General features: G+C 43.6%; 1 non-coding gene across 1 annotated transcript; it reads left to right on the top strand.

Moving 5' to 3' along the window:
- The first annotated feature begins 3,638 nt into the window (after positions 1-3,638).
- trnar-ucu (transfer RNA arginine (anticodon UCU)) lies at positions 3,639-3,730 on the top strand. Its single transcript is given in 2 exon segments — positions 3,639-3,675; positions 3,695-3,730. It is a non-coding gene; the product is annotated as a tRNA-Arg (tRNA).
- Positions 3,731-15,094: the final 11,364 nt, after the last annotated feature.

Below are 15,094 nucleotides of genomic sequence, written 5' to 3'. Positions count from 1 at the left end.
CGCCAAATCCAATTGTAACTGTGTCCCTGGACTGTGTCCCTGGACACTACAACAAACTTAATTCAGCTGCAGCCACGCATCGCAGGCATTTAGGCAATCCTGACGTACCGGGGTCTAGGTTTAGCCGAAATGTAAGCTACTACCTCAATCTTCCCACATTGTCCTCTATCACCACATATGTCATGCAGCCACGCTTCTCATCTACCATTTGTACAAAAGGCTTGTTTGGATTCGGAATCCCCAGTGTAGGTGCAGTTTGGAGCGCCATTTTCAATTCAACTGCAATGGACTCTGGTTCTGCAACTCTTAGCCATGTGAAGTGTCACTTAGAGGGGCCTCAAGTGCTGCGTAATGTGGGATAAACACTCTACAGTAGGAGCGCATGACCAAAAAGGATAGCAATTGTTTCTTAGTGTGAGGCTTTGGAATTTGCTGGATCGCTTGAACTCTGTCTTGACCCATGGCCTTCCATTGTTCAGATAAGAATTGACCAAGAACTTCACCTGTTGTTGCACAAATTGTAGTTTTGCGAAACTGGCTTTGTGCCCATCCCTGGGTAGATGGCAAAGCAATGCAAGTGTATCTTTCTCACATTGTTCCTCTGTTGGTGCTGCTATTAAGCATTCGGCTACATACTGCAGAAGCGCTGACCCCGGGGTTAAACCAAGAGTCTCCAGACTCCTGCATAGAGCCTCATTAATTATGGTGGGGGACTCACAGTAATCTTGACAAAGTCACGTGAATGTACACGATTTGCCTTTGAATGGAAAAGTGAACCAGAAGTGACTTTCTGGGTGTACCGGTACGCTAAAGAAGGCATTTGCTAAATCCACAGCAGAGAACCATTTACTGTCCGGTGGAATTTGAGCTAAGACAGTACAAGGGTTAGGAACATTTGGGGCGGGAGGAACAACAGCATAATTGACTACGTGCAGGTCTTGAACAAAGCTCCATTTCCACGATTCATCTGGAATGTTTGCCTTTTTGACTGGAAAAATGGGGGCTCTCACTGGTGATTATCCACAGCGGGTTATCACTCCAGTCTTCAGAAGGGATTCAAAGTCTGGAGCAATTCCTTTTCCAGCCTCGGGTTCTAACGAGTCTTGTGTTCTGCAAGGACGATACGCAGAGTTCGGGGTTATTCTTATGGGGTCACAGCTTCGTATGAACCCTACATCACGTTTGCCTTTTACCCTGCACTCAGTAGGGACCCTTCTTAATCTTGGGTCCGAGACATCTACCATAGCTAAACGCCAGGCTGCCCTCTTGGCGGGAGTTACCTGCACTTCCATATCTGCCTGGGTTATCCAGTTTGGTTACTTCATATATGTCCTTATACCTGCATTGAAGCAGATACGCACATCGTCCCTGAAGACACAATCTTCCGTTTTTTGTGCCTGTAGTACCCATGGCCCCAAATCCTGCCACCTGTCACTGGATGCCTTCTCCAATGGTACTTGAGGAAAGGAGCGTTCCACATCAAAAGATAGGGTCTACTTGCCGTCACAGATACATTGGATAGGTTTACACTGACTGCACAACTGTGATCATTTTAATAAAATTCGCAAAATACTAACTGATCTTGTTTAACCAATCTCGTCAGACAATCCTTCTCATATGTTTTGTAAGGGCCATCGCGGTGTATGTGTGCTGTGCAGTGCAGCATATCCCCAGCAAGAAAATTGTTGTTAATTTGATCTACATTGTTACTTGCTTCCTGGGCGAGCGAATCGCTCATGGAACTTATGGCTCTCTGGCTTAATCCCCACTCATAGACATGCATCAGGGGTCATGAGTCGTATTTTACAGCTTGCGCTGGTAAATCTTCTTTTTGAATTACCTTCAAGCCTGCCGGGGTACTGCGCAAATCCGACCCCAATCTCTCTATGAGATCGCGAGCCATCAGAGTTAAAGGACAGAATTCCGTGAACAGAAATGAGAATTGGAATGTTTCACCTTTACTGGTTTCACACAATAGGGGTGCGGTTAATCTCACTCGTATGACGACTCTCTGAACTGCCTTGATTTAAGGACTGAATATGTTGCCTCTGTATCTACCGAAAAGATATCTTCTTTGTTTCCCTGTGCTTTTACTGGTTTCAAAGTAAATGTTAATTTTCCATTACAATGGACATCACATTTTTACAGGTCGCTGCAACAGCGAGGGCCGAAGTGCCTGCACTGCATTGTAACGTTCTATGTTGTAAGCTACATTTCCTGCTGGTTTACGATATCTATGCTCACTGTGGAAGCTTCCAGTCACATCTTCCAGAGATTTGTCTGCAGTTCATTTAATCGAGGCAATTGTATTTCCTGCTCAGAATGTGATCTCTGTACAATGGAGAGAGGAAAACAGAGTCGGTGACAATGCTGAGATCACTTCCGGTTTGTCCAGAATCAACAAGAACTATCCCGATCTTCCAGTCTCCTGTAACTTCAACATTACACTGTTCCCACCCTTCAGGATATCTGCCTGTATTCCTGATGAAGGACTGTTGTCCAAACGTCGATTTTACTGCTCCTCAGGTGCTGCCTGAACTTCTATGCTTTTCCAGCACCACTCTAATCTAGACTCTGGTTTCCAGCATCTGCAGTCATTGTTTTTACCTAGTTGATTTTAAACCTACCGAGTTGATTTTAATCCTCTTCCAAGGATGCTTGCCTTGAAGACGTTTTCCTCTTCTCTCTACGATCTCTCCACCCTTCAGGCTCTCTGTCTGTACTCCTGATGAAGGGCTTTTGCCCGGAACGTCGAATTTACTGCTATTCGGATGCTGCCTAAACTGCTGTGCTTTTCCAGCACCACTCTAATCTAGACACTGTGTTCCCAGGCTACGATTTCAGTCTCTGGTCTGCTGCAGTGCTCCTTCTGGGCACAATACAAGCTGGAAGATTAGCAACTCATTTTCTACCGACAGACCATGCAAACTTTCGGACCCAACATCGAATTCAATCATTTTAGAAACCGTCCGCCCACTTCCACATTCTTCACCCACCCGCCTATTACATCAGTTCCGAAGACGCATCGTTGGACTCGAAACGTTAACTTTCCTTTCTCATCAGAGATGTACAAGAGCTGCTGGCTTTGTTCAGACCTTTTGGCTTTTCTTCAGAGAACTTTGCTTTTCCGTTGTAATCACCAGACGGCTGGAAGCGTCTGATTGCAGGAGAAATTCACAGGAGATGAAAAGAATGGCAAGGGCTGGACCTTTACCAATTATGAAGCTAGACGAGCTAGGCTGGGTATTTTTATCTTAGCGCAGAGAAGGCTGTGTGAGAAACCGATTAACGTGCACATTTTATGAAGAGGATAGATATGTATGACAAGGATAAGCCTCTATTGGGAAGGAATAGAGTGACATAAATGAAAGACGGGAGACAAGATGTTTTGAGATTTGGGAAGAATGCTTTCACCTATAGAGTGTTGTTTATCTGGAAATCATTATCTGAACATATGGTAAAGCTGAATGTCATGAGAACGTTTCAGCAGTCTGTAGCCGAACACTTGGAGAGTCAGAGCACACCTGGATAAGGAACAGGTACGGGAAAGTGTGACGAGGGCAGACAGACGCGAGATGGGTGTCCTGAACGCAATGGGTCAAAGACAAACTTGTATGCTTAAAAGAAGCAGCTGGCGCGGCTCTGTGGCGCAATGGAAAGCGCGTTGGACTTCTATGCCTTTGTTCAGCTTGCTATTCAAAGGTTGTGCGTTCGAGTCCCATCGGAGTCGAGTATCGTTTGGAAGGTGGTCAGACCAGACTCGGCTGTCATCTGAAAACCCAACAATATTTGTGCAGAAACCCACTGTTTCGAAACGGAACATTTTCCACTTACATATTTACATTTTCGATGTCTAGCCAACACGATGACGTGAATGGGCTGGAAAAAGACTTAACATTGTTGTGGCAGCCATGATGATATCGAATGACGTGGCGGGGCAGGATCGGTGTTAAGAATGGCCTCCATCTGCTCCTTTGTGTCTGTGCCATTTCTGGCCCGGGTTTTTAAACAATCACAATGAGGACAATATGAATTAAACACCAAGTAATATTTTGGTCTCACCTCCATTTCGATTCCCTCCCAGCTGGAATAGACAGCTCTTGTTTCTGATGTAGATCAGACAGTGGAGAAATCTCACAAGTTCTGCTTCAGGCTGAATGTGCCTTCACATAGGTTTCCTAGTGGACACATGGATCAAGCAATTGCATGGATTCAGGGTATTCAGGGGCAGATTTCTCCTTTGCTGGTCTGGAATTCTAGCCAAGGTAATGAACGTGAATTTCTGACATTTTGAATCTTACTCTGGATTCTTGCGACTTTACGAATTAAACTGAATTTCAATTTGCCCTTACATAACATTATTCAGTCTTCACTGTTTATAAAAACCATGCCATGTGCTCGTGGGTGCAGTTTGCTGAACATTGTTGACGTTGTGTGCAGTGTGGGTCGATGTGACATATGAACTTGCCAAAGGAAGTTGGTGAAATATCAGTGAATCGAATTCTCTGACGAATTGAAGCCGATAGAAGGAAAATCCCAGTACAGTGGCGACATAACATTGCCTGTGATCAACGCAGGAAGCCACGGTAAACGTACGCAGTATTCAATAAAGCCGATTTTCACCACATTTTTCTGTCATTTTCCTTAACCTGATGCTTCATTATCGATGATCCATTACCAGTATAACCTCCTCTGCAATGTGTTTCATTTCAGATACACAGAAAATATTGAGGGTCCCAGTGGTAAGATCAGGAGCCGTTCGTCATCATTAGACAGCAGGTCTAGTGGTGCAAGTAGTTAGCTTGCTGTACTTGCATGACAGAATGGCAGTACATGAGCTGCCAAAGGTGCGCATTCGATTCTCGCCAGGTGTTCGTTTTACTGATAGTGACCAGAGATGATTGCAACTTCAAGCTGAAGAACAGTTCAAACCCAGAATATTACACCGCAATAAAGTGTCGTTGTCCCTAATGTTGCACTGACCTATGATACCAATCTGAAGTCCATCTGACCAGCATTTTACTATTATAAGCGGTAAGTTTATCCAATGATCATTTAATTGCCCTGAAGGTTGGTGAGTCTACGACTGTTGAAGGCAAGACGTCCAGCAATATTACTACTCACTGAGTAAGGAATCTACCTCAGCATCTATCACCCTCAAATTACATCGATGTGCCCCTGTGCCAACCATCACCATTTGAAGATAAAGGCCTTCACTGTCCACTTTATGGCAACCGCTGATCATCTTTTATGTCTCTATTAATTCAACTCTCAAAATTCTCAACTCAAGCAAAAACAGCCTCAAGTCCCTCAGCGTTTCCTCGTAAGACTTTCCCTTCATAGAAGGCAACATCCTAGGAAATCTCATCTGTACCCTTTCCAATGCGTTCACGTCCGCCCTATAATGTGGCGACCAGAACTGCACGCATCTCTACAAGGTTAGCCACAGCAGAGAAATTTCTGGACCTGTAAAGGGATCATTTGCCCCTGAAACCCAATCCCTCTCCCAATAAGGTCTAACACACGGTGCTCCTTGCAAGCAAATCTATCAACGTGGATGTTAACTTTCAGAGTTTTATGTACATAGGCACCGAGACCTCTCTGCTCATCTAAACTTCCAAGAATATTACAATTAGCCCAGAACTCTTTATTCTTGTTGCTCGTTTCAAAGTAAATCATCTCACACTTATCCACATTAACCTCCATTTGCCACCTCTGAGCTCAGACCTGCAGATTATCCATGTCCCTCTGTAGCCTGCAGCAGACTTTGGCACTGTTGACAACTCCATCGAGCTTAGTGTATTCAGCGCATATAATCATCCATCATCCCATGCCCTAACGCAGGTCATTTATAAAAGTGTCAAACAGCAGTGGACCCAAAAAGGAACCATGAGTAACTGAACTCCAGGATGAATATTCCCCATCAACTACCACACTCTGTGTTCTTTCAGCTAGCCAATTTCAGTTCTAAACCGCTAAATCACCGTCAATCCTATATCTCTGTATTTTATGCAACAGCCGACAGTGCCTTTGTGAAAACCATATCCACCACGTCAACCACGTTACTCTCATCCACCTGTTTGCTCGCCTTTCCAAATCGCTCAATAAAGGTTGTGAGCCACAACCTATTATTCACGAAATCGTGTTGATTGTAGCGAATCAACTTCTTCCTTTTTTAGATGATCATAAATCCTATATCTCATAATCTTTCCCAAAACTTTACTACAAGGAAAGTAAGGCTCACTGTTCTATAATTACCCGCGTTTTCCCTACTCCTCTTCGTGAAGACGGGGACAATATTTGCTGAACTCGAGTCTTCTCGCACTAATCACATAGTCACTGACGAAATAACGTTTGTAGGCAAAAGTTCTGCAATCTCCTCCCACGATTTCCAGAGAATTACCGGACACATCCCATCCAGCCCAGGGGACCAAACTATTCTCAGGCTTTCAAGAATTGCTAACAACTCCTCTTTATGAATATCAATTTAATTTATTCTAAAAGGTTGCATCTCAAAATTCTCTCCGACAGCATTGTCTTTTTCATTTGAGATATGATGAAAAATATACATTCAGCGCCTCTCCTATTCTTAGACTCCGCTGACGACTTCCTACTGCTGTTCTTGACAAGCCCGAATCATAGTCTAGATATTCTCTTATTCTTGAAATGACAAGAGAAAGCTTCAGGGTTTTAATTGACCCTGCCAGCTAAAGACTTCTCATGTCCCCTCTTCGCTCTAAGTAGCTCTCTCTTTTGGCCCTTCCTGGCGAGCTTTTAATTATCAAGTGGTCTAGTTAAGCCTTTATATCTCATGTTTAATGCACCTCTTTCTCCCTCTTGACAAGAAATTCAACTTCTTCAGTAAAAATGGCTCACTGTCTCGACCTCATATCCCTGCATGACGCACACATACTTATCAAGGACATGCAGGAGTGCTTCCCTGAAAAAGCACCATATTTCAGGTGTGCATAACCCCTGCGTTACTTTCCCCATCTGGTGCATCCTAACACTTGCCTGATCGCATCATACTGGCCTTTCTTCCAGCGGTACCTCATGCTCTGCGATACATGTATCTATTCCTATCCTTCACTAAATAAACGTACCGAATTGTGGTCACTATCACCAAAGTGCCCACTTACCTCCAAATCGAACAGTTGACTTGCGTCATTCCGAAGTACGAAATCCAATGAAGTTTTGATTCTTGTTGGTCTGTCTACATGCTGCAACAGGAAACCCTCCTGCACACATTGGACAAAAAGCTGACCAATCAGAGGTACTCAAACAATAACATTTCCAATGAATATTTAAAAAGTAAAAGGTCCCCACTACAACTACCCTGTTACTTAGGGTGGAGGTTTGCTCGCTGAGCTGTAGGTTTGATATCCCGACGTTTCGTTACCTGGCAAGGTAACATCATCACTGGCGACCTTCAAGTGAAGCGAACTGTTGTCTCCTGTTTTCTATTTATATCTTCCTCCTGGATGGGGTTCCTGGGGTTTATGATAATGTCATTTCCTGTTCGTTTTCTGAGGGGTTGATAGATGGCATCTAGCTCAATGTGTTTGTTTATGGCGTTGTGGTTGGAATGCCAGCCCTCTAGGAATTCTCTGGCAAGCCTTTGCTTAGCCTATACTAGGATAGATATGTTGTCCCAGTCGATCAGGTGGCTTTTTTATCCGTGTGTAGGGCTACGAGGGAGAGAGGGTCGTGTCTTTTTTGTGGCTACCTGGTGTTCGTGTATCCTGATGGCGAATTTTCTTCCTGTTTGTCCTATGTAGTGTTTGTGGCAGTCCATGCAAGGAATTTTGTAAAGACCCAGTACATCCCATGGACAAAACCAATGTCATCTACAAAATTCCAGTTCTTACTGAAAATTCTAAACTGAGATGCCAGGAACAACCATTCCTTTCAGTGCTCCATTCATGTCTCTGAAATGGCCACAACATTGAAGTCCCAGATAACAACCCATGACACCTGCTTTATCTCAGATGCTCCTGGCGGTGAAGTAGACTCACTTCAAATCACCTTCATTCTTGCCAGTATACACTCGCAAACACGAAAACCTACTTATGACCTAACCGCTCACAACTTCCTGCAAACCGCAGCGAAAATTCAGGTTCGCACTCCGCTGCGGAATTCGTGAACCCTCCTGAAAAGCGTTAGAAAATTAACCCATCCGGATATTGGTAACCTTCCGGTTCAGGTGAAGACAATCCTGTTTGTAGAGGTCCATCTGACTCCAGACGGAGCCCCATCTATCCAGATATCTGTATCCCTATCACCTGCACCATCCTTAGAACCACGTGTTCAACTGTTCTCTCCCTATTCTTCACCTAACTACGACGTGGCATGTGTAACAAATCAGACAGAACAACTCTGTTTGATCTCGATCGAAGCTGTCACCCTGGATCCCTGAATTTCTGCCATGCATCCACATCAATTTTCTGACCTATGTTGTTGGTGCATATGTGAACCATGACCTTGGGCTGCTCCCCCTCCCACTGAAGGATCCTGAAAACACGATGTGAGACATTACCATCCCTGGTAACTTGGAGGGATCACATCAATCATGAGCCTGCCCTGTACCCACAGAAACTGCAATCTGTCCCCCTCACTATTGAGTCCCCAGTAAGTATTGCTCTCCTCCCCTCTACCCTACCCTTCTGATCAACAGGAACAAAGACTGTGCCAGAGATCTGTACCCCATGGCTTACCCCTAGTAAGTCATTCCCCCAAAATGTAACAAATACGGTATGCTTGTTACTAAGGGGCACAGTCATAGCGGATGCTTTCACTGGCTGCCTGTTCCCTTTTCGTCTCCCGACTGTATCCCATCGACCGTTTTTTGAATGTTCTGAATTGTAACTGCCTCCATATCACTCCTCTCTTTTCCCCTCAGTCTCCCGAAAGATCCAATGTCCAGCTACAGTTCCCTAAGGCAGTTGCCAAGGAGATGGAGTTGGGTGCATTTCCCGCAGATTCAAATGTCAGGGCCATTACTGTAAACTCTAAGCTCTCACATTCTAAAGGAAGAACATTCAAATTGCCGACCATCCATTTCTAATGTTCTGAATTCACACAAGCACACACACTGATATGCGTGTGTGTGTGTGTGTATATATATATATATATATATATATAAAAGTTTCAAAAGAACGTTGAGTAAAACAGCATTTATTCTAACAAAATATGATTGTGTGGAGTGTTCTGTCCTTGGGAAATACCTCAGTTACTTAAGACCATCCACAAATACTCCCTGAGTGAATATCCTTCTCTCAACAGAGATACAGAGGTGATTTTTGAAGTCGATGAGGTTTCTGATATTGCTGATTCTGCGCTGTGTTGAATTCTGGAAAGGATGTTTAGCTCGTTTCATATTACTTATTTTGCTGCAAACTCGAACAGGCCATTAAAACAATCCACAAAGTATTAGATTTATCTCATTAGACATTTGACTGTTATCAGAAAAACTGGAATCGAAATGATAAAGCTGTTTTTATGTACTGCTATGAAGATTACAGAATTCAAACTGGAATATGTTTCGTGTCTTGTCACTGTATATTTTTGGGGAAAATGAGTGAGCAGCAAATGGACTCACTCCCTTCTCTGTGATGGCAGCCAAATTTTCCAATGCAACAGATGAAAGTAAAAAGGTGCATTACACCGGCAGGTCCGTTCCAACTCACGGTAGTATAGTTTCACTTTGATTATCACCACCGTCTAATTTATTAGCTGAGTTGGGAGATCAGGATCCTGAGGTATACTGAGACATTACGACAATTAATCCCACACTGTTGGCATCACTTTATATCATAAACCGGTTATGCAGCGGACTGAGCTAATCGGCTTCCCTTTAATACTGAGCTAACAAAAAGAGTTCAGTTCTTTTACAATTTATAGACGTACACGTAGAACAAGCTGCTCAACCATTCCTCGCAATCAGCTCATTCTGTACTTAGTCGTGCTCAGTTGCAGGTGTTATGAGGTTTCTTTCCAATTAACGTTTACCAATTAGAGAGTGTGCACCTAACACGTACTCATCCTGGCCGCCCAGACTCCCTGTCCCGGTGAAATTCACTCCTTGTGTTTCTGCATGCGTCTTTACAAATATTTTAGAATCAGCTTCTGAATATTTTTTCCTGCGAAAAAGTAATCATTTTCGAGTTCAATGGCTGTAGAAGGAAAAATAAAACGTGCTCCAAACTTCTCTTAATCATTCATCACTGGTTTTGAAGTTCTAAACTCTCGATGTAGATCCATCCGAATGAGGGAATTTCCCTCCTGTTTACTCTCACCAAATTCACATCGCCTGGAAACCTTCCATATGGGCACAACTCCGTTTTAGTTGGTGTCACGCCATATGATCTATTCGTCTTTTCCACCCTCCTATGAAACCCCTCGTTGTCTTTTTTAATGGCATTTTCCCTCACTACATCGTTGGCTTCCTTTGCATTTTTTTGTTTCCAAGTAAACGCTGTCCATTCTTCCTGACGTCTTTTCATTCCAGTCATCGCCATCCATGTGTTTTATTATCTTTTTATATCCCAGGATAATCCATGTTGAGAAAGGATGCTGGGTCCAATGCAACACATGAAAACCCGCTCTAATGCTGTATACTGTCATTATCAATGTAGGGAAAATGGGAGCTAGTTCAGTCAAACGTATATCAGTTGGTTGTAGCACAATGGATCAATTTCTGACTGGGAAGTGACTGTTTTTCCTCACTTTTCTCCCCTGTCTGAACATGTGCTAAAGCAACACAGTAAGGGATCATAGAATGCATAAAATTCAGAAACTGGCTATTCGATGCAACAAATGCACACCATTCCTCCAGGGATTAACCCTCACAGAACAATTCCTTACCCTTTTGCGCCTGAATAAGGCACCTTACTGACAGTGGACCCAGTTGTCAGAAATCATATCTCTTACGCTGTGAGGCAGCAGTGAAACCAGTGAGCCACCTAGCGGCCCTGTACAATATTGCAAGGCACATGCGGACGCTTTCGAAATGCGATTCCTGTCAAAGATAGTATACTTTTGCTGTTGCCCTTATCAGGAACAATAAATCCAAGTTCCCTGAGCAAGAAACGAACTCAAACCACAGCGGTGAAAGTGCTTTATGGTAACCACTAGTCGTCCAGGAAAAACGGCATGTGCAATTGCACCTTCTCTTCACAGAATAGCTTTCTTATCCTGCGATGAGACATTTCTTCCAAAAAAGATTGTTCGTGACACCATGTTTTTACAGCACAGAATAATACTTTGTGTCAGTGCCAGTCATCAAACAACCATCCATTCTCGTTTCCAGTTTCCACTACTTGGCCTTCAGCCTGACGTTTGAAGTGTTCATCTCAATGAGACTTACCCTGCAAAGTTTTAATCTCAAATAAAACTGCAAATGAGACTGAAATCAGATACCGTCAAATTTGTTCATGACCTGCGGGAGAACTGAACCTCATTTTGACCCATAGAGGGAACTATACAGGCACATCTTTTGTGAGTGACAAAGGCCTCAGGAGAGCCCAACTTCCATAAAACGAGGAATTGAACCGTTTGACCTTTTTTTTTTCTTCACTTTATAACCCGATTCTGTTTACTTAAGCATAGGGGTAAACAAGCAGGAAGCTGTCCTTCGAGGACTGCTGCAATCGTGAATATTTGATACCTGCTAAACATTGACTTCTCCACCTCTGAGGCAGCCTGGCGAGCTGTGCTCTTCCAGCCTCCTATCTGTTTATTTTGGATTCCAGCAGATTCCTGTCTCTACATAAGGAACAGAAGCATTCAGCCGCATCCCTGTACGTTTTCGTCCCCCACTGTTTCACCGTTACGCTACTGCTTCTACTGAGTCACGTTATTCTTCCTGCCAAACAAAGGCATCCATCGCATCAGAAGCTTGTCATCCTCATGTTCCTCGAAGGAAAAACATGGATGTGGATTTCTAAACTGAAACAGATGCGGCCTGGTCTGCGTAAAAATTGACTTCCAGCTGTTCCTTCAAAAGTAGTTCCTACCAACATAGAGAACGCACCTTCGGATGCTTGCTGCAATAGTTGTAAGAAGATTCAGCAAGGCCGCCGTAAAAATCGAGGTTACAACCCCTGGTTTACAAAACCAGCGCTCGAGCCACTTAGCTATGGAACCACTGACATATGAGCTGTTTAGACATCATCAAAAATGATGACCTCGAGCAGAACAAATTCGGTAATCTCAGTTTTGTGATACAATCTTCGTTTTGTGTGACAAAATACGACTTGAAGCCCACTTCTTTGATCACTTGTCTGATATAACACTTTGTCAGCTTCCCAATATCTCATAATGTGACAGGGATCAACATTTGTTTGCACTCCGTCCAGAGTAAAAGCTTTGAAGTTTCTATTATGTAAAAGGCACGATGTAGTATTGATACCAATTAATTGCCCTTGGTTTCAGCATGTATTACAGTTTTTCTTAATCACTTGGTGAGTAAATCCTTTCCTATAGCCTGGTGCGACTTACGTAGCCACGGGATTTCATAATTTATGGCTTTGGCAGATGACGTTTAGGCACCAAACGTGAAAAAGTTCAAATCGAACATGCTCCAGAGGTTGGCATTCAAGGGAATGCAGATATCTGAAAGAGCACTTTAAAACATAATCTTGGGTGTCGTGTCCGCTGGCTGGGTTGGCATACTATTTATCAGCTCTATTTGCTCTTGAGTGGGCTGGAGGACATTACAGTGACAGATAGAGGGAAGACAGTCAAGAGATTTGTAGAAAATGATGAAAACTTTAAAATTTAGCTGCCCGGTGATGGGTGAGCAACCCATGTTGTGAGTACACCCATATGCAGGAGAGGTATTGGAAGAGCTCAGGATTACATCTTTGGGTGAATTACCTGCAACCCCTTCCCTTCCACCATGTGGGAGCCCGTCTGGAAAGATAAAGCTGCGAAGGCCGCAGTGCACCGTTTGGGAAAATGGGCGTTGGTAAAAATTTCATTCAGATAATGCATAATGAAACAGTGAACAGAACGCAAGTACACCCTTGAAAAGAAGCAGAGGGAGTTAGACCATAGAACATAGAACATAGAACATTACCGCGCAGAACAATCCCTTCTGCCCTCGATGTTGCGCCGAACTGTCATACCAATCTGAAGCCCATCTAACCTGCACTATTCCATGTACGTCCATATGCTTGTCCAATGAAGACTTAATTGTACTTAAAGTTGGTGAATCTACTCCCGTTGCAGGCAAAGCATTCCATACACTTATTATTCTCTGAGTAAAGAAACTACCTCTGACATCTGTCCTCTATCAATCACCCGTCAATTTATAGCTATGCAGGTGTTATACCATTTATTTCCAATTAACGTTAACCAATTAGAGAGTGTGCACTAAACACAACCCCATCCCTACAGAGTAGACCCTCTGTCCCCGTTAAATTCATTCCTTGTGTATCTGTACGCGCCTTTACAAATATTTTAGAGTTAGCTTCTGAAATTACTTTTCTCTGAAAACAATATCATTCCCGATTACAAAAAATATAGAACGAAAAAAAAACAAGCCGTACACCAAACATTTCTTTATCATTCATCACTGGTTACGAAATTCTAAACTGCATTTATAGAGCCATCTGTCTGAGGAAATTTTCTTCCTGTTTACTCTCATCAAATTCACATCATCTGGAAAATTTCCGTATGGTCAAAAATCACTTATTCCTGGTTTCAGGTCACGTGATATATTGGTCTGTTCCACCTCCCCATGAAACCCCGCCTTGTCTTTTCTAATGGCTTTCTCCCGCAGGATCTCAGTGGATTCCTTTGCAATGCTTTTGTTTCCAAGTAAACACTGTTCATTCTTCCTGACGTCTTCTGATTCCAGGCATGTTCCTCCATGCGTTTTACAAGGTCTTTATATCCCATTAAAGCCCGTCTTCAGAAAGAATGCTGTGTCCAATTCAACACAGGCAAACCCACTCTAATGGTGCATAATACCATTACCAGTGTCGGGAGGATGGGAGCTATTTCAGTCACAGGTGATTCGGTTGGTTGTCGCATTATGGATAAATCCCTAATGGGGAAGTAACTGCTATTCCTCACTTTTCTCCCTTCTCTGAAAATTATGAGGGGCATGCACAGGGTAAACAGACAAAGTCTATTTCCTGGGGTGGGGGATTCCAGAACTAGAGGGCATAGATTTAGGGTGCGAGGGGAAGGATATAAAAGAGGCCGAAGGGGAAACATTTTCACACAGAATGTGTAGTGTATGGAATGAGTAGCCAGTCGAAGTAGTGGAAGCTGGTGCAATTGCAACATTTAACAGGTATTTGAATGGGTATATGAATAGGATGGATTTGGAGGGGTATGGGCCAGGTGCTGGCAGGTGGGACTAGATTGGTTTGGGATATCTGGTCGGCATGGACGGGTTGAACGGATGGGTCTGTTTCCATACTGCACAAGTTCGGAAATAGGCCATTTAGTGCAACAAATCCTCACCGACCCTCCAGGGAATAGCCCTCCCAAAACAATTACCTAGGTTATTACTCTACATTGGTTCCTGAATAAGTCATCTTACCTACAGTCGACCCAGTTGGAGTCAAAGTCGGTCTCTGGCGCTGTAAGGCAGCAGCGCTAACCAGTGAGCCACTGTGCGGCCCTGCAGTAAAATTGCAAGTCAAATGCAAACGCGTGTGAAATGCGATTCCTATCAGAGATGCTCTGCTTCTGTTGTTTTCCCTGTCAGGAACAATAAAACCTGAGTCACTGACCAAGAAACGAACCCAAACCACAATGGTGGAAGTTCTGAATCGTAGCCGCTAATCGACCAGGTTGCACGGCTTGCGCAAATACATCTTCTGTTAACATAATAGCTTTTTTTTTCCTGCGATGAGAAGGTTTTTCCAAAAAAGGTGTTCGTGACACACGTGGTTTTACAGCATGCAATAATGCACGATGTCAGTTCCACTCATCCAACATCCATACTTTCTCATTTCCAGTTTGCAGTACTTGGCCCGCAGTCCGGCGTCTGACGTATTCAGCTCCCTGCAAACCATTAACCTCAAATGAAATAACGTTTGGGAGAGAAGTCAGATTCGGTTAATTTTGTTCGTGACCC

This window comes from Chiloscyllium plagiosum, unplaced genomic scaffold (assembly GCF_037043375.1).
Source record: "Chiloscyllium plagiosum isolate Xiang-an unplaced genomic scaffold, Cpla_swu_hap1 HiC_scaffold_18, whole genome shotgun sequence".
Lineage (NCBI taxonomy): Eukaryota > Metazoa > Chordata > Chondrichthyes > Orectolobiformes > Hemiscylliidae > Chiloscyllium > Chiloscyllium plagiosum.
This window is presented reverse-complemented; position numbering and strand designations above follow the sequence as displayed.